The sequence below is a fragment of the Lampris incognitus genome, chromosome 20 (assembly GCF_029633865.1).
Source record: "Lampris incognitus isolate fLamInc1 chromosome 20, fLamInc1.hap2, whole genome shotgun sequence".
NCBI lineage: Eukaryota > Metazoa > Chordata > Actinopteri > Lampriformes > Lampridae > Lampris > Lampris incognitus.
Genome location: NC_079230.1, coordinates 29,013,486 through 29,036,136, shown reverse-complemented (window position 1 = coordinate 29,036,136; position 22,651 = coordinate 29,013,486). Strand labels below are relative to the sequence as shown.

Genomic DNA, 22,651 nt, shown 5'->3' with positions numbered 1-22,651 from the left:
TCTGGACTGCATCATTTCCGGTAGTGGGGGACTGCGTTCGCGCTCTCCCCCGTTTACATGTTAAAAGAAACAAACCTTGATTTCTGTGAGGACAAAGCAGTCGCTTTACTTGATGCCGTGGCACCGTCATACAGATAGATGTGTGTCAGAATCAGCTCCTCTGTGCGATGGCTGGGGTTCATACTTACCTGGCAGGGGAGACACCATGATCAAGAAGGTGGTTCACCCACGGCGAGGCTTGACCATTGCACTCCGGTTGTGCTGATCTGTGCGAATTCCCCAAACGTGGGAATCTCGACTGCATAATTTCCGGTAGTGGGGGACTGCGTTCGCGCTCTCCCCTGATTAAATGTCAAAAGAAAAACAATATGGTTCCCGTTAAGGCAGGAAACACAAACTTTTCGACATTCGGCATGTTAATAATCTTGCGTCCCTTAATTCATCATCGGGGTTTCGTTCCTCTTTGTCTCCCCAATTATATGGGACCAATTACCCCACTCTTCCGATCCCTCCCGGTTTCTGCTCCATCCCCTCTGCCATTGCGGGGAGGGCTGCAGACTACCACATGCCTCCTCCGACGCATGTGGAGTCGCCAGCCGCTTCGTTCCCCTGACAGTGAGGCGTTTCGCCAGGGCGACGTAGCGCGTGGCAGGATCACGCTATTCCTCCAGTTCTCCCTCTCCCCCGAACAGGCGCCCCGACCGATCAGAGGAGGCGCTACTGCAGCCACCTCGACACATACTCACATCCGGCTTCACACCCGCACACACGGCCAATTGTGGCTTTAGCGACACCAATCAAGGCGGGGGTAACACGGGGATTCGGTCCGGCGACGAGTCCTAAAAGTAGATGAAGAAAACCCAATTAAACAAATGAGACAAAAATATGATACTTGCTCATTCATTTATTGAGCAAAATGATCCAATATTTCACATCTGTGAGTGGCAAAAGTAGGTGAACCTTTGCTTTCAGTATCTGGAGTGACGCCCCTTGTGAAGCAACCTGTCAACACAACTCATAAGGCCATTTTCCACCAGCGGAACTACCCGAACCTTTTAGGGGGCCGGCAGCTTTGCTGGTGTTTCCACTAGAGGAACTACCCCTGACCGGAACTCTTACTGGGACTTTTAAGGGAGCGTCTCTAGTCCCTGCTCTGGGGTCGGTACTTCTGAGCGGCCCTGAAAACCTGCTGGGAGGGGCTCGACGCCGATTGGTTGAACGTCGGAAGCAACCAGCCTTCTACTTCGGTGTTCAACAAGCGCAATTGTATAAGCCAGCAACCAAGCTGTGTGGTAGCAAACTTAATTTCGATCAAGCGAAATGGAGAAATCAGCCGAGAAACGGACAGACGAGGAGGTGCAGGCTTTGTTGGCTGACTACGCCACCGACGAGGTTCAGCGGGGGCTCGAGTCCTCCAGGAGAAACGAGACGATTTACCTCGACATTTGCCGCCACCTGGATGGGATAATTACGTCGCGGTGAAAGCTGTCGCAAAATGCTGACGTCAACTCATGATCCCGGCGGTTCCTACGTCGCTATGGAAACACGACTCTCGACAGGGCGACTACGGGGTAGTTCCACTTGTAATTCGCGCCAGCCTGTGAGTTCGTGTAGTTGTTCCTATGGAAAATCGCTAATAGCTATAGCTAACACTTTTCCTTCAAACGAATCATCGAAGAACAAACATCGCCGTAAACTTTGAAAACCACTCTTCTTCCTCTTGATAAGCTTTGATGCTCGTCTCATCTGGGACCTATGACTGGTACGCTACAATCGGCTCTTTCGGCTTCCGATTAGTCTAGAGCGTTCACTCACCGTAGACTTTAGACCGATCAGGAGCCGTAACTGTGTACAGTCGAGGTAGACTTTACACTCCTCTAGAACGCCTCGAGTTCAATTGAGCTTTCGCAAAGTACCTCCCCAGAACGGTGCTTGTCCAATCCGACCTTAGCAACGGTCCGTCAAGCTTTCAAACACACAACAAAATGCTGAAACGGTGTGCCTATGGGATCTGCAGATCGGATACTAGATATGTGAAAAGTTTGGAGGGGGTGTCATTTTCTTTCCCTTCCCGAAACCCAGAACGCAAGAAGCGCAATGTCGTCAATAGATGTCACAGTATAGCAGACCCCATGGCCAGCTTAATCCATCCAAAATCAACAAAAATACCTGTCTGCTCCAAGCTAAGCTTGCTACTAGCTATTATTGATAGCTAATGTATTACTACTGTTACTTTTAACCACACAATGCGCTGATTTCTTCCTTCATGTTTTGGTGTTTTCCGGCTACTTCCTGGATAGTTCTGAAAGGCTTGACGGTCATAGCAACGGTAACTGACTTTGCGAAAGGTCAATTCCCCAAATGTTATAGACTCTGGACTGCATCATTTCCGGTAGTGGGGGACTGCGTTCGCGCTCTCCCCCGTTTACATGTTAAAAGAAACAAACCTTGATTTCTGTGAGGACAAAGCAGTCGCTTTACTTGATGCCGTGGCACCGTCATACAGATAGATGTGTGTCAGAATCAGGTCCTCTGTGCGATGGCTGGGGTTCATACTTACCTGGCAGGGGGGACACCATGATCAAGAAGGTGGTTCACCCACGGCGAGGCTTGACCATTGCACTCCGGTTGTGCTGACCTGTGCGAATTCCCCAAACGTGGGAATCTCGACTGCATAATTTCTGGTAGTGGGGGACTGCGTTCGCGCTCTCCCCTGATTAAATGTCAAAAGAAAAACAATATGGTTCCCGTTAAGGCAGGAAAACACAAACTTTACGACATTCGGCGTGTTAATAATCTTGCGTCCCTTAATTCATCATCGGGGTTTCGTTCCTCTTTGTCTCCCCAATTATATGGGACCAATTACCCCACTCTTCCGATCCCTCCCGGTTTCTGCTCCATCCCCTCTGCCATTGCGGGGAGGGCTGCAGACTACCACATGCCTCTTCCGACGCATGTGGAGTCGCCAGCCGCTTCGTTCCCCTGACAGTGAGGCGTTTCGCCAGGGCGACGTAGCGCGTGGCAGGATCACGCTATTCCTCCAGTTCTCCCTCTCCCCCGAACAGGCGCCCCGACCGATCAGAGGAGGCGCTACTGCAGCCACCTCGACACATACTCACATCCGGCTTCACACCCGCACACACGGCCAATTGTGGCTTTAGCGACACCAATCAAGGCGGGGGTAACACGGGGATTCGGTCCGGCGACGAGTCCTAAAAGTAGATGAAGAAAACCCAATTAAACAAATGAGACAAAAATATGATACTTGCTCATTCATTTATTGAGCAAAATGATCCAATATTTCACATCTGTGAGTGGCAAAAGTAGGTGAACCTTTGCTTTCAGTATCTGGAGTGACGCCCCTTGTGAAGCAACCTGTCAACACAACTCATAAGGCCATTTTCCACCAGCGGAACTACCCGAACCTTTTAGGGGGCCGGCAGCTTTGCTGGTGTTTCCACTAGAGGAACTACCCCTGACCGGAACTCTTACTGGGACTTTTAAGGGAGCGTCTCTAGTCCCTGCTCTGGGGTCGGTACTTCTGAGCGGCCCTGAAAACCTGCTGGGAGGGGCTCGACGCCGATTGGTTGAACGTCGGAAGCAACCAGCCTTCTACTTCGGTGTTCAACAAGCGCAATTGTATAAGCCAGCAACCAAGCTGTGTGGTAGCAAACTTAATTTCGATCAAGCGAAATGGAGAAATCAGCCGAGAAACGGACAGACGAGGAGGTGCAGGCTTTGTTGGCTGACTACGCCACCGACGAGGTTCAGCGGGGGCTCGAGTCCTCCAGGAGAAACGAGACGATTTACCTCGACATTTGCCGCCACCTGGATGGGATAATTACGTCGCGGTGAAAGCTGTCGCAAAATGCTGACGTCAACTCATGATCCCGGCGGTTCCTACGTCGCTATGGAAACACGACTCTCGACAGGGCGACTACGGGGTAGTTCCACTTGTAATTCGCGCCAGCCTGTGAGTTCGTGTAGTTGTTCCTATGGAAAATCGCTAATAGCTATAGCTAACACTTTTCCTTCAAACGAATCATCGAAGAACAAACATCGCCGTAAACTTTGAAAACCACTCTTCTTCCTCTTGATAAGCTTTGATGCTCGTCTCATCTGGGACCTATGACTGGTACGCTACAATCGGCTCTTTCGGCTTCCGATTAGTCTAGAGCGTTCACTCACCGTAGACTTTAGACCGATCAGGAGCCGTAACTGTGTACAGTCGAGGTAGACTTTACACTCCTCTAGAACGCCTCGAGTTCAATTGAGCTTTCGCAAAGTACCTCCCCAGAACGGTGCTTGTCCAATCCGACCTTAGCAACGGTCCGTCAAGCTTTCAAACACACAACAAAATGCTGAAACGGTGTGCCTATGGGATCTGCAGATCGGATACTAGATATGTGAAAAGTTTGGAGGGGGTGTCATTTTCTTTCCCTTCCCGAAACCCAGAACGCAAGAAGCGCAATGTCGTCAATAGATGTCACAGTATAGCAGACCCCATGGCCAGCTTAATCCATCCAAAATCAACAAAAATACCTGTCTGCTCCAAGCTAAGCTTGCTACTAGCTATTATTGATAGCTAATGTATTACTACTGTTACTTTTAACCACACAATGCGCTGATTTCTTCCTTCATGTTTTGGTGTTTTCCGGCTACTTCCTGGATAGTTCTGAAAGGCTTGACGGTCATAGCAACGGTAACTGACTTTGCGAAAGGTCAATTCCCCAAATGTTATAGACTCTGGACTGCATCATTTCCGGTAGTGGGGGACTGCGTTCGCGCTCTCCCCCGTTTACATGTTAAAAGAAACAAACCTTGATTTCTGTGAGGACAAAGCAGTCGCTTTACTTGATGCCGTGGCACCGTCATACAGATAGATGTGTGTCAGAATCAGCTCCTCTGTGCGATGGCTGGGGTTCATACTTACCTGGCAGGGGAGACACCATGATCAAGAAGGTGGTTCACCCACGGCGAGGCTTGACCATTGCACTCCGGTTGTGCTGATCTGTGCGAATTCCCCAAACGTGGGAATCTCGACTGCATAATTTCTGGTAGTGGGGGACTGCGTTCGCGCTCTCCCCTGATTAAATGTCAAAAGAAAAACAATATGGTTCCCGTCAAGGCAGGAAAACACAAACTTTTCGACATTCGGCGTGTTAATAATCTTGCGTCCCTTAATTCATCATCGGGGTTTCGTTACTCTTTGTCTCCCCAATTATATGGGACCAATTACCCCACTCTTCCGATCCCTCCCGGTTTCTGCTCCATCCCCTCTGCCATTGCGGGGAGGGCTGCAGACTACCACATGCCTCCTCCGACGCATGTGGAGTCGCCAGCCGCTTCGTTCCCCTGACAGTGAGGCGTTTCGCCAGGGCGACGTAGCGCGTGGCAGGATCACGCTATTCCTCCAGTTCTCCCTCTCCCCCGAACAGGCGCCCCGACCGATCAGAGGAGGCGCTACTGCAGCCACCTCGACACATACTCACATCCGGCTTCACACCCGCACACACGGCCAATTGTGGCTTTAGCGACACCAATCAAGGCGGGGGTAACACGGGGATTCGGTCCGGCGACGAGTCCTAAAAGTAGATGAAGAAAACCCAATTAAACAAATGAGACAAAAATATGATACTTGCTCATTCATTTATTGAGCAAAATGATCCAATATTTCACATCTGTGAGTGGCAAAAGTAGGTGAACCTTTGCTTTCAGTATCTGGAGTGACGCCCCTTGTGAAGCAACCTGTCAACACAACTCATAAGGCCATTTTCCACCAGCGGAACTACCCGAACCTTTTAGGGGGCCGGCAGCTTTGCTGGTGTTTCCACTAGAGGAACTACCCCTGACCGGAACTCTTACTGGGACTTTTAAGGGAGCGTCTCTAGTCCCTGCTCTGGGGTCGGTACTTCTGAGCGGCCCTGAAAACCTGCTGGGAGGGGCTCGACGCCGATTGGTTGAACGTCGGAAGCAACCAGCCTTCTACTTCGGTGTTCAACAAGCGCAATTGTATAAGCCAGCAACCAAGCTGTGTGGTAGCAAACTTAATTTCGATCAAGCGAAATGGAGAAATCAGCCGAGAAACGGACAGACGAGGAGGTGCAGGCTTTGTTGGCTGACTACGCCACCGACGAGGTTCAGCGGGGGCTCGAGTCCTCCAGGAGAAACGAGACGATTTACCTCGACATTTGCCGCCACCTGGATGGGATAATTACGTCGCGGTGAAAGCTGTCGCAAAATGCTGACGTCAACTCATGATCCCGGCGGTTCCTACGTCGCTATGGAAACACGACTCTCGACAGGGCGACTACGGGGTAGTTCCACTTGTAATTCGCGCCAGCCTGTGAGTTCGTGTAGTTGTTCCTATGGAAAATCGCTAATAGCTATAGCTAACACTTTTCCTTCAAACGAATCATCGAAGAACAAACATCGCCGTAAACTTTGAAAACCACTCTTCTTCCTCTTGATAAGCTTTGATGCTCGTCTCATCTGGGACCTATGACTGGTACGCTACAATCGGCTCTTTCGGCTTCCGATTAGTCTAGAGCGTTCACTCACCGTAGACTTTAGACCGATCAGGAGCCGTAACTGTGTACAGTCGAGGTAGACTTTACACTCCTCTAGAACGCCTCGAGTTCAATTGAGCTTTCGCAAAGTACCTCCCCAGAACGGTGCTTGTCCAATCCGACCTTAGCAACGGTCCGTCAAGCTTTCAAACACACAACAAAATGCTGAAACGGTGTGCCTATGGGATCTGCAGATCGGATACTAGATATGTGAAAAGTTTGGAGGGGGTGTCATTTTCTTTCCCTTCCCGAAACCCAGAACGCAAGAAGCGCAATGTCGTCAATAGATGTCACAGTATAGCAGACCCCATGGCCAGCTTAATCCATCCAAAATCAACAAAAATACCTGTCTGCTCCAAGCTAAGCTTGCTACTAGCTATTATTGATAGCTAATGTATTACTACTGTTACTTTTAACCACACAATGCGCTGATTTCTTCCTTCATGTTTTGGTGTTTTCCGGCTACTTCCTGGATAGTTCTGAAAGGCTTGACGGTCATAGCAACGGTAACTGACTTTGCGAAAGGTCAATTCCCCAAATGTTATAGACTCTGGACTGCATCATTTCCGGTAGTGGGGGACTGCGTTCGCGCTCTCCCCCGTTTACATGTTAAAAGAAACAAACCTTGATTTCTGTGAGGACAAAGCAGTCGCTTTACTTGATGCCGTGGCACCGTCATACAGATAGATGTGTGTCAGAATCAGCTCCTCTGTGCGATGGCTGGGGTTCATACTTACCTGGCAGGGGAGACACCATGATCAAGAAGGTGGTTCACCCACGGCGAGGCTTGACCATTGCACTCCGGTTGTGCTGACCTGTGCGAATTCCCCAAACGTGGGAATCTCGACTGCATAATTTCTGGTAGTGGGGGACTGCGTTCGCGCTCTCCCCTGATTAAATGTCAAAAGAAAAACAATATGGTTCCCGTTAAGGCAGGAAAACACAAACTTTTCGACATTCGGCGTGTTAATAATCTTGCGTCCCTTAATTCATCATCGGGGTTTCGTTCCTCTTTGTCTCCCCAATTATATGGGACCAATTACCCCACTCTTCCGATCCCTCCCGGTTTCTGCTCCATCCCCTCTGCCATTGCGGGGAGGGCTGCAGACTACCACATGCCTCCTCCGACGCATGTGGAGTCGCCAGCCGCTTCGTTCCCCTGACAGTGAGGCGTTTCGCCAGGGCGACGTAGCGCGTGGCAGGATCACGCTATTCCTCCAGTTCTCCCTCTCCCCCGAACAGGCGCCCCGACCGATCAGAGGAGGCGCTACTGCAGCCACCTCGACACATACTCACATCCGGCTTCACACCCGCACACACGGCCAATTGTGGCTTTAGCGACACCAATCAAGGCGGGGGTAACACGGGGATTCGGTCCGGCGACGAGTCCTAAAAGTAGATGAAGAAAACCCAATTAAACAAATGAGACAAAAATATGATACTTGCTCATTCATTTATTGAGCAAAATGATCCAATATTTCACATCTGTGAGTGGCAAAAGTAGGTGAACCTTTGCTTTCAGTATCTGGAGTGACGCCCCTTGTGAAGCAACCTGTCAACACAACTCATAAGGCCATTTTCCACCAGCGGAGCTACCCGAACCTTTTAGGGGGCCGGCAGCTTTGCTGGTGTTTCCACTAGAGGAACTACCCCTGACCGGAACTCTTACTGGGACTTTTAAGGGAGCGTCTCTAGTCCCTGCTCTGGGGTCGGTACTTCTGAGCGGCCCTGAAAACCTGCTGGGAGGGGCTCGACGCCGATTGGTTGAACGTCGGAAGCAACCAGCCTTCTACTTCGGTGTTCAACAAGCGCAATTGTATAAGCCAGCAACCAAGCTGTGTGGTAGCAAACTTAATTTCGATCAAGCGAAATGGAGAAATCAGCCGAGAAACGGACAGACGAGGAGGTGCAGGCTTTGTTGGCTGACTACGCCACCGACGAGGTTCAGCGGGGGCTCGAGTCCTCCAGGAGAAACGAGACGATTTACCTCGACATTTGCCGCCACCTGGATGGGATAATTACGTCGCGGTGAAAGCTGTCGCAAAATGCTGACGTCAACTCATGATCCCGGCGGTTCCTACGTCGCTATGGAAACACGACTCTCGACAGGGCGACTACGGGGTAGTTCCACTTGTAATTCGCGCCAGCCTGTGAGTTCGTGTAGTTGTTCCTATGGAAAATCGCTAATAGCTATAGCTAACACTTTTCCTTCAAACGAATCATCGAAGAACAAACATCGCCGTAAACTTTGAAAACCACTCTTCTTCCTCTTGATAAGCTTTGATGCTCGTCTCATCTGGGACCTATGACTGGTACGCTACAATCGGCTCTTTCGGCTTCCGATTAGTCTAGAGCGTTCACTCCCCGTAGACTTTAGACCGATCAGGAGCCGTAACTGTGTACAGTCGAGGTAGACTTTACACTCCTCTAGAACGCCTCGAGTTCAATTGAGCTTTCGCAAAGTACCTCCCCAGAACGGTGCTTGTCCAATCCGACCTTAGCAACGGTCCGTCAAGCTTTCAAACACACAACAAAATGCTGAAACGGTGTGCCTATGGGATCTGCAGATCGGATACTAGATATGTGAAAAGTTTGGAGGGGGTGTCATTTTCTTTCCCTTCCCGAAACCCAGAACGCAAGAAGCGCAATGTCGTCAATAGATGTCACAGTATAGCAGACCCCATGGCCAGCTTAATCCATCCAAAATCAACAAAAATACCTGTCTGCTCCAAGCTAAGCTTGCTACTAGCTATTATTGATAGCTAATGTATTACTACTGTTACTTTTAACCACACAATGCGCTGATTTCTTCCTTCATGTTTTGGTGTTTTCCGGCTACTTCCTGGATAGTTCTGAAAGGCTTGACGGTCATAGCAACGGTAACTGACTTTGCGAAAGGTCAATTCCCCAAATGTTATAGACTCTGGACTGCATCATTTCCGGTAGTGGGGGACTGCGTTCGCGCTCTCCCCCGTTTACATGTTAAAAGAAACAAACCATTTCTGTGAGGACAAAGCAGTCGCTTTACTTGATGCCGTGGCACCGTCATACAGATAGATGTGTGTCAGAATCAGCTCCTCTGTGCGATGGCTGGGGTTCATACTTACCTGGCAGGGGAGACACCATGATCAAGAAGGTGGTTCACCCACGGCGAGGCTTGACCATTGCACTCCGGTTGTGCTGACCTGTGCGAATTCCCCAAACGTGGGAATCTCGACTGCATAATTTCTGGTAGTGGGGGACTGCGTTCGCGCTCTCCCCTGATTAAATGTCGAAAGAAAAACAATATGGTTCCCGTTAAGGCAGGAAAACACAAACTTTTCGACATTCGGCGTGTTAATAATCTTGCGTCCCTTAATTCATCATCGGGGTTTCGTTCCTCTTTGTCTCCCCAATTATATGGGACCAATTACCCCACTCTTCCGATCCCTCCCGGTTTCTGCTCCATCCCCTCTGCCATTGCGGGGAGGGCTGCAGACTACCACATGCCTCCTCCGACGCATGTGGAGTCGCCAGCCGCTTCGTTCCCCTGACAGTGAGGCGTTTCGCCAGGGCGACGTAGCGCGTGGCAGGATCACGCTATTCCTCCAGTTCTCCCTCTCCCCCGAACAGGCGCCCCGACCGATCAGAGGAGGCGCTACTGCAGCCACCTCGACACATACTCACATCCGGCTTCACACCCGCACACACGGCCAATTGTGGCTTTAGCGACACCAATCAAGGCGGGGGTAACACGGGGATTCGGTCCGGCGACGAGTCCTAAAAGTAGATGAAGAAAACCCAATTAAACAAATGAGACAAAAATATGATACTTGCTCATTCATTTATTGAGCAAAATGATCCAATATTTCACATCTGTGAGTGGCAAAAGTAGGTGAACCTTTGCTTTCAGTATCTGGAGTGACGCCCCTTGTGAAGCAACCTGTCAACACAACTCATAAGGCCATTTTCCACCAGCGGAGCTACCCGAACCTTTTAGGGGGCCGGCAGCTTTGCTGGTGTTTCCACTAGAGGAACTACCCCTGACCGGAACTCTTACTGGGACTTTTAAGGGAGCGTCTCTAGTCCCTGCTCTGGGGTCGGTACTTCTGAGCGGCCCTGAAAACCTGCTGGGAGGGGCTCGACGCCGATTGGTTGAACGTCGGAAGCAACCAGCCTTCTACTTCGGTGTTCAACAAGCGCAATTGTATAAGCCAGCAACCAAGCTGTGTGGTAGCAAACTTAATTTCGATCAAGCGAAATGGAGAAATCAGCCGAGAAACGGACAGACGAGGAGGTGCAGGCTTTGTTGGCTGACTACGCCACCGACGAGGTTCAGCGGGGGCTCGAGTCCTCCAGGAGAAACGAGACGATTTACCTCGACATTTGCCGCCACCTGGATGGGATAATTACGTCGCGGTGAAAGCTGTCGCAAAATGCTGACGTCAACTCATGATCCCGGCGGTTCCTACGTCGCTATGGAAACACGACTCTCGACAGGGCGACTACGGGGTAGTTCCACTTGTAATTCGCGCCAGCCTGTGAGTTCGTGTAGTTGTTCCTATGGAAAATCGCTAATAGCTATAGCTAACACTTTTCCTTCAAACGAATCATCGAAGAACAAACATCGCCGTAAACTTTGAAAACCACTCTTCTTCCTCTTGATAAGCTTTGATGCTCGTCTCATCTGGGACCTATGACTGGTACGCTACAATCGGCTCTTTCGGCTTCCGATTAGTCTAGAGCGTTCACTCACCGTAGACTTTAGACCGATCAGGAGCCGTAACTGTGTACAGTCGAGGTAGACTTTACACTCCTCTAGAACGCCTCGAGTTCAATTGAGCTTTCGCAAAGTACCTCCCCAGAACGGTGCTTGTCCAATCCGACCTTAGCAACGGTCCGTCAAGCTTTCAAACACACAACAAAATGCTGAAACGGTGTGCCTATGGGATCTGCAGATCGGATACTAGATATGTGAAAAGTTTGGAGGGGGTGTCATTTTCTTTCCCTTCCCGAAACCCAGAACGCAAGAAGCGCAATGTCGTCAATAGATGTCACAGTATAGCAGACCCCATGGCCAGCTTAATCCATCCAAAATCAACAAAAATACCTGTCTGCTCCAAGCTAAGCTTGCTACTAGCTATTATTGATAGCTAATGTATTACTACTGTTACTTTTAACCACACAATGCGCTGATTTCTTCCTTCATGTTTTGGTGTTTTCCGGCTACTTCCTGGATAGTTCTGAAAGGCTTGACGGTCATAGCAACGGTAACTGACTTTGCGAAAGGTCAATTCCCCAAATGTTATAGACTCTGGACTGCATCATTTCCGGTAGTGGGGGACTGCGTTCGCGCTCTCCCCCGTTTACATGTTAAAAGAAACAAACCTTGATTTCTGTGAGGACAAAGCAGTCGCTTTACTTGATGCCGTGGCACCGTCATACAGATAGATGTGTGTCAGAATCAGCTCCTCTGTGCGATGGCTGGGGTTCATACTTACCTGGCAGGGGAGACACCATGATCAAGAAGGTGGTTCACCCACGGCGAGGCTTGACCATTGCACTCCGGTTGTGCTGACCTGTGCGAATTCCCCAAACGTGGGAATCTCGACTGCATAATTTCTGGTAGTGGGGGACTGCGTTCGCGCTCTCCCCTGATTAAATGTCAAAAGAAAAACAATATGGTTCCCGTTAAGGCAGGAAAACACAAACTTTTCGACATTCGGCGTGTTAATAATCTTGCGTCCCTTAATTCATCATCGGGGTTTCGTTCCTCTTTGTCTCCCCAATTATATGGGACCAATTACCCCACTCTTCCGATCCCTCCCGGTTTCTGCTCCATCCCCTCTGCCATTGCGGGGAGGGCTGCAGACTACCACATGCCTCCTCCGACGCATGTGGAGTCGCCAGCCGCTTCGTTCCCCTGACAGTGAGGCGTTTCGCCAGGGCGACGTAGCGCGTGGCAGGATCACGCTATTCCTCCAGTTCTCCCTCTCCCCCGAACAGGCGCCCCGACCGATCAGAGGAGGCGCTACTGCAGCCACCTCGACACATACTCACATCCGGCTTCACACCCGCACACACGGCCAATTGTGGCTTTAGCGACACCAATCAAGGCGGGGGTAACACGGGGATTCGGTCCGGCGACGAGTCCTAAAAGTAGATGAAGAAAACCCAATTAAACAAATGAGACAAAAATATGATACTTGCTCATTCATTTATTGAGCAAAATGATCCAATATTTCACATCTGTGAGTGGCAAAAGTAGGTGAACCTTTGCTTTCAGTATCTGGAGTGACGCCCCTTGTGAAGCAACCTGTCAACACAACTCATAAGGCCATTTTCCACCAGCGGAGCTACCCGAACCTTTTAGGGGGCCGGCAGCTTTGCTGGTGTTTCCACTAGAGGAACTACCCCTGACCGGAACTCTTACTGGGACTTTTAAGGGAGCGTCTCTAGTCCCTGCTCTGGGGTCGGTACTTCTGAGCGGCCCTGAAAACCTGCTGGGAGGGGCTCGACGCCGATTGGTTGAACGTCGGAAGCAACCAGCCTTCTACTTCGGTGTTCAACAAGCGCAATTGTATAAGCCAGCAACCAAGCTGTGTGGTAGCAAACTTAATTTCGATCAAGCGAAATGGAGAAATCAGCCGAGAAACGGACAGACGAGGAGGTGCAGGCTTTGTTGGCTGACTACGCCACCGACGAGGTTCAGCGGGGGCTCGAGTCCTCCAGGAGAAACGAGACGATTTACCTCGACATTTGCCGCCACCTGGATGGGATAATTACGTCGCGGTGAAAGCTGTCGCAAAATGCTGACGTCAACTCATGATCCCGGCGGTTCCTACGTCGCTATGGAAACACGACTCTCGACAGGGCGACTACGGGGTAGTTCCACTTGTAATTCGCGCCAGCCTGTGAGTTCGTGTAGTTGTTCCTATGGAAAATCGCTAATAGCTATAGCTAACACTTTTCCTTCAAACGAATCATCGAAGAACAAACATCGCCGTAAACTTTGAAAACCACTCTTCTTCCTCTTGATAAGCTTTGATGCTCGTCTCATCTGGGACCTATGACTGGTACGCTACAATCGGCTCTTTCGGCTTCCGATTAGTCTAGAGCGTTCACTCCCCGTAGACTTTAGACCGATCAGGAGCCGTAACTGTGTACAGTCGAGGTAGACTTTACACTCCTCTAGAACGCCTCGAGTTCAATTGAGCTTTCGCAAAGTACCTCCCCAGAACGGTGCTTGTCCAATCCGACCTTAGCAACGGTCCGTCAAGCTTTCAAACACACAACAAAATGCTGAAACGGTGTGCCTATGGGATCTGCAGATCGGATACTAGATATGTGAAAAGTTTGGAGGGGGTGTCATTTTCTTTCCCTTCCCGAAACCCAGAACGCAAGAAGCGCAATGTCGTCAATAGATGTCACAGTATAGCAGACCCCATGGCCAGCTTAATCCATCCAAAATCAACAAAAATACCTGTCTGCTCCAAGCTAAGCTTGCTACTAGCTATTATTGATAGCTAATGTATTACTACTGTTACTTTTAACCACACAATGCGCTGATTTCTTCCTTCATGTTTTGGTGTTTTCCGGCTACTTCCTGGATAGTTCTGAAAGGCTTGACGGTCATAGCAACGGTAACTGACTTTGCGAAAGGTCAATTCCCCAAATGTTATAGACTCTGGACTGCATCATTTCCGGTAGTGGGGGACTGCGTTCGCGCTCTCCCCCGTTTACATGTTAAAAGAAACAAACCATTTCTGTGAGGACAAAGCAGTCGCTTTACTTGATGCCGTGGCACCGTCATACAGATAGATGTGTGTCAGAATCAGCTCCTCTGTGCGATGGCTGGGGTTCATACTTACCTGGCAGGGGAGACACCATGATCAAGAAGGTGGTTCACCCACGGCGAGGCTTGACCATTGCACTCCGGTTGTGCTGACCTGTGCGAATTCCCCAAACGTGGGAATCTCGACTGCATAATTTCTGGTAGTGGGGGACTGCGTTCGCGCTCTCCCCTGATTAAATGTCGAAAGAAAAACAATATGGTTCCCGTTAAGGCAGGAAAACACAAACTTTTCGACATTCGGCGTGTTAATAATCTTGCGTCCCTTAATTCATCATCGGGGTTTCGTTCCTCTTTGTCTCCCCAATTATATGGGACCAATTACCCCACTCTTCCGATCCCTCCCGGTTTCTGCTCCATCCCCTCTGCCATTGCGGGGAGGGCTGCAGACTACCACATGCCTCCTCCGACGCATGTGGAGTCGCCAGCCGCTTCGTTCCCCTGACAGTGAGGCGTTTCGCCAGGGCGACGTAGCGCGTGGCAGGATCACGCTATTCCTCCAGTTCTCCCTCTCCCCCGAACAGGCGCCCCGACCGATCAGAGGAGGCGCTACTGCAGCCACCTCGACACATACTCACATCCGGCTTCACACCCGCACACACGGCCAATTGTGGCTTTAGCGACACCAATCAAGGCGGGGGTAACACGGGGATTCGGTCCGGCGACGAGTCCTAAAAGTAGATGAAGAAAACCCAATTAAACAAATGAGACAAAAATATGATACTTGCTCATTCATTTATTGAGCAAAATGATCCAATATTTCACATCTGTGAGTGGCAAAAGTAGGTGAACCTTTGCTTTCAGTATCTGGAGTGACGCCCCTTGTGAAGCAACCTGTCAACACAACTCATAAGGCCATTTTCCACCAGCGGAGCTACCCGAACCTTTTAGGGGGCCGGCAGCTTTGCTGGTGTTTCCACTAGAGGAACTACCCCTGACCGGAACTCTTACTGGGACTTTTAAGGGAGCGTCTCTAGTCCCTGCTCTGGGGTCGGTACTTCTGAGCGGCCCTGAAAACCTGCTGGGAGGGGCTCGACGCCGATTGGTTGAACGTCGGAAGCAACCAGCCTTCTACTTCGGTGTTCAACAAGCGCAATTGTATAAGCCAGCAACCAAGCTGTGTGGTAGCAAACTTAATTTCGATCAAGCGAAATGGAGAAATCAGCCGAGAAACGGACAGACGAGGAGGTGCAGGCTTTGTTGGCTGACTACGCCACCGACGAGGTTCAGCGGGGGCTCGAGTCCTCCAGGAGAAACGAGACGATTTACCTCGACATTTGCCGCCACCTGGATGGGATAATTACGTCGCGGTGAAAGCTGTCGCAAAATGCTGACGTCAACTCATGATCCCGGCGGTTCCTACGTCGCTATGGAAACACGACTCTCGACAGGGCGACTACGGGGTAGTTCCACTTGTAATTCGCGCCAGCCTGTGAGTTCGTGTAGTTGTTCCTATGGAAAATCGCTAATAGCTATAGCTAACACTTTTCCTTCAAACGAATCATCGAAGAACAAACATCGCCGTAAACTTTGAAAACCACTCTTCTTCCTCTTGATAAGCTTTGATGCTCGTCTCATCTGGGACCTATGACTGGTACGTTACAATCGGCTCTTTCGGCTTCCGATTAGTCTAGAGCGTTCACTCCCCGTAGACTTTAGACCGATCAGGAGCCGTAACTGTGTACAGTCGAGGTAGACTTTACACTCCTCTAGAACGCCTCGAGTTCAATTGAGCTTTCGCAAAGTACCTCCCCAGAACGGTGCTTGTCCAATCCGACCTTAGCAACGGTCCGTCAAGCTTTCAAACACACAACAAAATGCTGAAACGGTGTGCCTATGGGATCTGCAGATCGGATACTAGATATGTGAAAAGTTTGGAGGGGGTGTCATTTTCTTTCCCTTCCCGAAACCCAGAACGCAAGAAGCGCAATGTCGTCAATAGATGTCACAGTATAGCAGACCCCATGGCCAGCTTAATCCATCCAAAATCAACAAAAATACCTGTCTGCTCCAAGCTAAGCTTGCTACTAGCTATTATTGATAGCTAATGTATTACTACTGTTACTTTTAACCACACAATGCGCTGATTTCTTCCTTCATGTTTTGGTGTTTTCCGGCTACTTCCTGGATAGTTCTGAAAGGCTTGACGGTCATAGCAACGGTAACTGACTTTGCGAAAGGTCAATTCCCCAAATGTTATAGACTCTGGACTGCATCATTTCCGGTAGTGGGGGACTGCGTTCGCGCTCTCCCCCGTTTACATGTTAAAAGAAACAAACCTTGATTTCTGTGAGGACAAAGCAGTCGCTTTACTTGATGCCGTGGCACCGTCATACAGATAGATGTGTGTCAGAATCAGCTCCTCTGTGCGATGGCTGGGGTTCATACTTACCTGGCAGGGGAGACACCATGATCAAGAAGGTGGTTCACCCACGGCGAGGCTTGACCATTGCACTCCGGTTGTGCTGACCTGTGCGAATTCCCCAAACGTGGGAATCTCGACTGCATAATTTCTGGTAGTGGGGGACTGCGTTCGCGCTCTCCCCTGATTAAATGTCAAAAGAAAAACAATATGGTTCCCGTTAAGGCAGGAAAACACAAACTTTTCGACATTCGGCGTGTTAATAATCTTGCGTCCCTTAATTCATCATCGGGGTTTCGTTCCTCTTTGTCTCCCCAATTATATGGGACCAATTACCCCACTCTTCCGATCCCTCCCGGTTTCTGCTCCATCCCCTCTGCCATTGCGGGGAGGGCTGCAGACTACCACATGCCTCCTCCGACGCATGTGGAGTCGCCAGCCGCTTCGTTCCCCTGACAGTGAGGCGTTTCGCCAGGGCGACGTAGCGCGTGGCAGGATCACGCTATTCCTCCAGTTCTCCCTCTCCCCCGAACAGGCGCCCCGACCGATCAGAGGAGGCGCTACTGCAGCCACCTCGACACATACTCACATCCGGCTTCACACCCGCACACACGGCCAATTGTGGCTTTAGCGACACCAATCAAGGCGGGGGTAACACGGGGATTCGGTCCGGCGACGAGTCCTAAAAGTAGATGAAGAAAACCCAATTAAACAAATGAGACAAAAATATGATACTTGCTCATTCATTTATTGAGCAAAATGATCCAATATTTCACATCTGTGAGTGGCAAAAGTAGGTGAACCTTTGCTTTCAGTATCTGGAGTGACGCCCCTTGTGAAGCAACCTGTCAACACAACTCATAAGGCCATTTTCCACCAGCGGAACTACCCGAACCTTTTAGGGGGCCGGCAGCTTTGCTGGTGTTTCCACTAGAGGAACTACCCCTGACCGGAACTCTTACTGGGACTTTTAAGGGAGCGTCTCTAGTCCCTGCTCTGGGGTCGGTACTTCTGAGCGGCCCTGAAAACCTGCTGGGAGGGGCTCGACGCCGATTGGTTGAACGTCGGAAGCAACCAGCCTTCTACTTCGGTGTTCAACAAGCGCAATTGTATAAGCCAGCAACCAAGCTGTGTGGTAGCAAACTTAATTTCGATCAAGCGAAATGGAGAAATCAGCCGAGAAACGGACAGACGAGGAGGTGCAGGCTTTGTTGGCTGACTACGCCACCGACGAGGTTCAGCGGGGGCTCGAGTCCTCCAGGAGAAACGAGACGATTTACCTCGACATTTGCCGCCACCTGGATGGGATAATTACGTCGCGGTGAAAGCTGTCGCAAAATGCTGACGTCAACTCATGATCCCGGCGGTTCCTACGTCGCTATGGAAACACGACTCTCGACAGGGCGACTACGGGGTAGTTCCACTTGTAATTCGCGCCAGCCTGTGAGTTCGTGTAGTTGTTCCTATGGAAAATCGCTAATAGCTATAGCTAACACTTTTCCTTCAAACGAATCATCGAAGAACAAACATCGCCGTAAACTTTGAAAACCACTCTTCTTCCTCTTGATAAGCTTTGATGCTCGTCTCATCTGGGACCTATGACTGGTACGTTACAATCGGCTCTTTCGGCTTCCGATTAGTCTAGAGCGTTCACTCCCCGTAGACTTTAGACCGATCAGGAGCCGTAACTGTGTACAGTCGAGGTAGACTTTACACTCCTCTAGAACGCCTCGAGTTCAATTGAGCTTTCGCAAAGTACCTCCCCAGAACGGTGCTTGTCCAATCCGACCTTAGCAACGGTCCGTCAAGCTTTCAAACACACAACAAAATGCTGAAACGGTGTGCCTATGGGATCTGCAGATCGGATACTAGATATGTGAAAAGTTTGGAGGGGGTGTCATTTTCTTTCCCTTCCCGAAACCCAGAACGCAAGAAGCGCAATGTCGTCAATAGATGTCACAGTATAGCAGACCCCATGGCCAGCTTAATCCATCCAAAATCAACAAAAATACCTGTCTGCTCCAAGCTAAGCTTGCTACTAGCTATTATTGATAGCTAATGTATTACTACTGTTACTTTTAACCACACAATGCGCTGATTTCTTCCTTCATGTTTTGGTGTTTTCCGGCTACTTCCTGGATAGTTCTGAAAGGCTTGACGGTCATAGCAACGGTAACTGACTTTGCGAAAGGTCAATTCCCCAAATGTTATAGACTCTGGACTGCATCATTTCCGGTAGTGGGGGACTGCGTTCGCGCTCTCCCCCGTTTACATGTTAAAAGAAACAAACCTTGATTTCTGTGAGGACAAAGCAGTCGCTTTACTTGATGCCGTGGCACCGTCATACAGATAGATGTGTGTCAGAATCAGCTCCTCTGTGCGATGGCTGGGGTTCATACTTACCTGGCAGGGGAGACACCATGATCAAGAAGGTGGTTCACCCACGGCGAGGCTTGACCATTGCACTCCGGTTGTGCTGACCTGTGCGAATTCCCCAAACGTGGGAATCTCGACTGCATAATTTCTGGTAGTGGGGGACTGCGTTCGCGCTCTCCCCTGATTAAATGTCAAAAGAAAAACAATATGGTTCCCGTTAAGGCAGGAAAACACAAACTTTTCGACATTCGGCGTGTTAATAATCTTGCGTCCCTTAATTCATCATCGGGGTTTCGTTCCTCTTTGTCTCCCCAATTATATGGGACCAATTACCCCACTCTTCCGATCCCTCCCGGTTTCTGCTCCATCCCCTCTGCCATTGCGGGGAGGGCTGCAGACTACCACATGCCTCCTCCGACGCATGTGGAGTCGCCAGCCGCTTCGTTCCCCTGACAGTGAGGCGTTTCGCCAGGGCGACGTAGCGCGTGGCAGGATCACGCTATTCCTCCAGTTCTCCCTCTCCCCCGAACAGGCGCCCCGACCGATCAGAGGAGGCGCTACTGCAGCCACCTCGACACATACTCACATCCGGCTTCACACCCGCACACACGGCCAATTGTGGCTTTAGCGACACCAATCAAGGCGGGGGTAACACGGGGATTCGGTCCGGCGACGAGTCCTAAAAGTAGATGAAGAAAACCCAATTAAACAAATGAGACAAAAATATGATACTTGCTCATTCATTTATTGAGCAAAATGATCCAATATTTCACATCTGTGAGTGGCAAAAGTAGGTGAACCTTTGCTTTCAGTATCTGGAGTGACGCCCCTTGTGAAGCAACCTGTCAACACAACTCATAAGGCCATTTTCCACCAGCGGAACTACCCGAACCTTTTAGGGGGCCGGCAGCTTTGCTGGTGTTTCCACTAGAGGAACTACCCCTGACCGGAACTCTTACTGGGACTTTTAAGGGAGCGTCTCTAGTCCCTGCTCTGGGGTCGGTACTTCTGAGCGGCCCTGAAAACCTGCTGGGAGGGGCTCGACGCCGATTGGTTGAACGTCGGAAGCAACCAGCCTTCTACTTCGGTGTTCAACAAGCGCAATTGTATAAGCCAGCAACCAAGCTGTGTGGTAGCAAACTTAATTTCGATCAAGCGAAATGGAGAAATCAGCCGAGAAACGGACAGACGAGGAGGTGCAGGCTTTGTTGGCTGACTACGCCACCGACGAGGTTCAGCGGGGGCTCGAGTCCTCCAGGAGAAACGAGACGATTTACCTCGACATTTCCCGCCACCTGGATGGGATAATTACGTCGCGGTGAAAGCTGTCGCAAAATGTTGACGTCAACTCATGATCCCGGCGGTTCCTACGTCGCTATGGAAACACGACTCTCGACAGGGCGACTACGGGGTAGTTCCACTTGTAATTCGCGCCAGCCTGTGAGTTCGTGTAGTTGTTCCTATGGAAAATCGCTAATAGCTATAGCTAACACCTTTCCTTCAAACGAATCATCGAAGAACAAACATCGCCGTAAACTTTGAAAACCACTCTTCTTCCTCGTGATAAGCTTTGATGCTCGTCTCATATGGGACCTATGACTGGTACGCTCCAATCGGCTCTTTCGGCTTCCGATTAGTCTAGAGCGTTCACTCACCGTAGACTTTTGACCGATCAGGAGCCGTAACTGTGTACAGTCGAGGTAGACTTTACACTCCTCTAGAACGCCTCGAGTTCAATTGAGCTTTCGCAAAGTACCTCCCCAGAACGGTGCTTGTCCAATCCGACCTTAGCAACGGTCCGTCAAGCTTTCAAACGCACAACAAAATGCTGAAACGGTGTGCCTATGGGATCTGCAGATCGGATACTAGATATGTGAAAAGTTTGGAGGGGGTGTCATTTTCTTTCCCTTCCCGAAACCCAGAACGCAAGAAGCGCAATGTCGTCAATAGATGTCACAGTATAGCAGACCCCATGGCCAGCTTAATCCATCCAAAATCAACAAAAATACCTGTCTGCTCCAAGCTAAGCTTGCTACTAGCTATTATTGATAGCTAATGTATTACTACTGTTACTTTTAACCACACAATGCGCTGATTTCTTCCTTCATGTTTTGGTGTTTTCCGGCTACTTCCTGGATAGTTCTGAAAGGCTTGACGGTCATAGCAACGGTAACTGACTTTGCGAAAGGTCAATTCCCCAAATGTTATAGACTCTGGACTGCATCATTTCCGGTAGTGGGGGACTGCGTTCGCGCTCTCCCCCGTTTACATGTTAAAAGAAACAAACCTTGATTTCTGTGAGGACAAAGCAGTCGCTTTACTTGATGCCGTGGCACCGTCATACAGATAGATGTGTGTCAGAATCAGCTCCTCTGTGCGATGGCTGGGGTTCATACTTACCTGGCAGGGGAGACACCATGATCAAGAAGGTGGTTCACCCACGGCGAGGCTTGACCATTGCACTCCGGTTGTGCTGACCTGTGCGAATTCCCCAAACGTGGGAATCTCGACTGCATAATTTCTGGTAGTGGGGGACTGCGTTCGCGCTCTCCCCTGATTAAATGTCAAAAGAAAAACAATATGGTTCCCGTTAAGGCAGGAAAACACAAACTTTACGACATTCGGCGTGTTAATGATCTTGCGTCCCTTAATTCATCATCGGGGTTTCGTTCCTCTTTGTCTCCCCAATTATATGGGACCAATTACCCCACTCTTCCGATCCCTCCCGGTTTCTGCTCCATCCCCTCTGCCATTGCGGGGAGGGCTGCAGACTACCACATGCCTCCTCCGACGCATGTGGAGTCGCCAGCCGCTTCGTTCCCCTGACAGTGAGGCGTTTCGCCAGGGCGACGTAGCGCGTGGCAGGATCACGCTATTCCTCCAGTTCTCCCTCTCCCCCGAACAGGCGCCCCGACCGATCAGAGGAGGCGCTACTGCAGCCACCTCGACACATACTCACATCCGGCTTCACACCCGCACACACGGCCAATTGTGGCTTTAGCGACACCAATCAAGGCGGGGGTAACACGGGGATTCGGTCCGGCGACGAGTCCTAAAAGTAGATGAAGAAAACCCAATTAAACAAATGAGACAAAAATATGATACTTGCTCATTCATTTATTGAGCAAAATGATCCAATATTTCACATCTGTGAGTGGCAAAAGTAGGTGAACCTTTGCTTTCAGTATCTGGAGTGACGCCCCTTGTGAAGCAACCTGTCAACACAACTCATAAGGCCATTTTCCACCAGCGGAACTACCCGAACCTTTTAGGGGGCCGGCAGCTTTGCTGGTGTTTCCACTAGAGGAACTACCCCTGACCGGAACTCTTACTGGGACTTTTAAGGGAGCGTCTCTAGTCCCTGCTCTGGGGTCGGTACTTCTGAGCGGCCCTGAAAACCTGCTGGGAGGGGCTCGACGCCGATTGGTTGAACGTCGGAAGCAACCAGCCTTCTACTAAGGTGTTCAACAAGCGCAATTGTATAAGCCAGCAACCAAGCTGTGTGGTAGCAAA

At 50.2% G+C, this 22,651-nt stretch overlaps 10 non-coding genes across 10 annotated transcripts; all 10 read left to right on the top strand.

Annotated features, from left to right (window-relative positions):
- Nucleotides 1-180: 180 nt before the first annotated feature.
- LOC130131154 (U1 spliceosomal RNA) lies at nucleotides 181-344 on the top strand. Its single transcript, XR_008812318.1, has one exon. It is a non-coding gene; the product is annotated as a U1 spliceosomal RNA (small nuclear RNA).
- Nucleotides 345-2,552: 2,208 nt separating this feature from the next.
- On the top strand, nucleotides 2,553-2,716 carry LOC130131095 (U1 spliceosomal RNA). The gene has a single exon (XR_008812263.1). It is a non-coding gene; the product is annotated as a U1 spliceosomal RNA (small nuclear RNA).
- Nucleotides 2,717-4,925: 2,209 nt separating this feature from the next.
- LOC130131117 (U1 spliceosomal RNA) lies at nucleotides 4,926-5,089 on the top strand. The gene has a single exon (XR_008812283.1). It is a non-coding gene; the product is annotated as a U1 spliceosomal RNA (small nuclear RNA).
- Nucleotides 5,090-7,298: 2,209 nt separating this feature from the next.
- Nucleotides 7,299-7,462, top strand: LOC130131067 (U1 spliceosomal RNA). The gene has a single exon (XR_008812236.1). It is a non-coding gene; the product is annotated as a U1 spliceosomal RNA (small nuclear RNA).
- Nucleotides 7,463-9,668: 2,206 nt separating this feature from the next.
- LOC130131065 (U1 spliceosomal RNA) lies at nucleotides 9,669-9,832 on the top strand. The gene has a single exon (XR_008812235.1). It is a non-coding gene; the product is annotated as a U1 spliceosomal RNA (small nuclear RNA).
- Nucleotides 9,833-12,041: 2,209 nt separating this feature from the next.
- Nucleotides 12,042-12,205, top strand: LOC130131064 (U1 spliceosomal RNA). The gene has a single exon (XR_008812234.1). It is a non-coding gene; the product is annotated as a U1 spliceosomal RNA (small nuclear RNA).
- Nucleotides 12,206-14,411: 2,206 nt separating this feature from the next.
- LOC130131063 (U1 spliceosomal RNA) lies at nucleotides 14,412-14,575 on the top strand. The gene has a single exon (XR_008812233.1). It is a non-coding gene; the product is annotated as a U1 spliceosomal RNA (small nuclear RNA).
- A 2,209-nt stretch (nucleotides 14,576-16,784) lies between these two features.
- LOC130131062 (U1 spliceosomal RNA) lies at nucleotides 16,785-16,948 on the top strand. Its single transcript, XR_008812232.1, has one exon. It is a non-coding gene; the product is annotated as a U1 spliceosomal RNA (small nuclear RNA).
- A 2,209-nt stretch (nucleotides 16,949-19,157) lies between these two features.
- Nucleotides 19,158-19,321, top strand: LOC130131061 (U1 spliceosomal RNA). Its single transcript, XR_008812231.1, has one exon. It is a non-coding gene; the product is annotated as a U1 spliceosomal RNA (small nuclear RNA).
- A 2,209-nt stretch (nucleotides 19,322-21,530) lies between these two features.
- Nucleotides 21,531-21,694, top strand: LOC130131060 (U1 spliceosomal RNA). The gene has a single exon (XR_008812230.1). It is a non-coding gene; the product is annotated as a U1 spliceosomal RNA (small nuclear RNA).
- The last annotated feature ends 957 nt before the right edge of the window (nucleotides 21,695-22,651 follow it).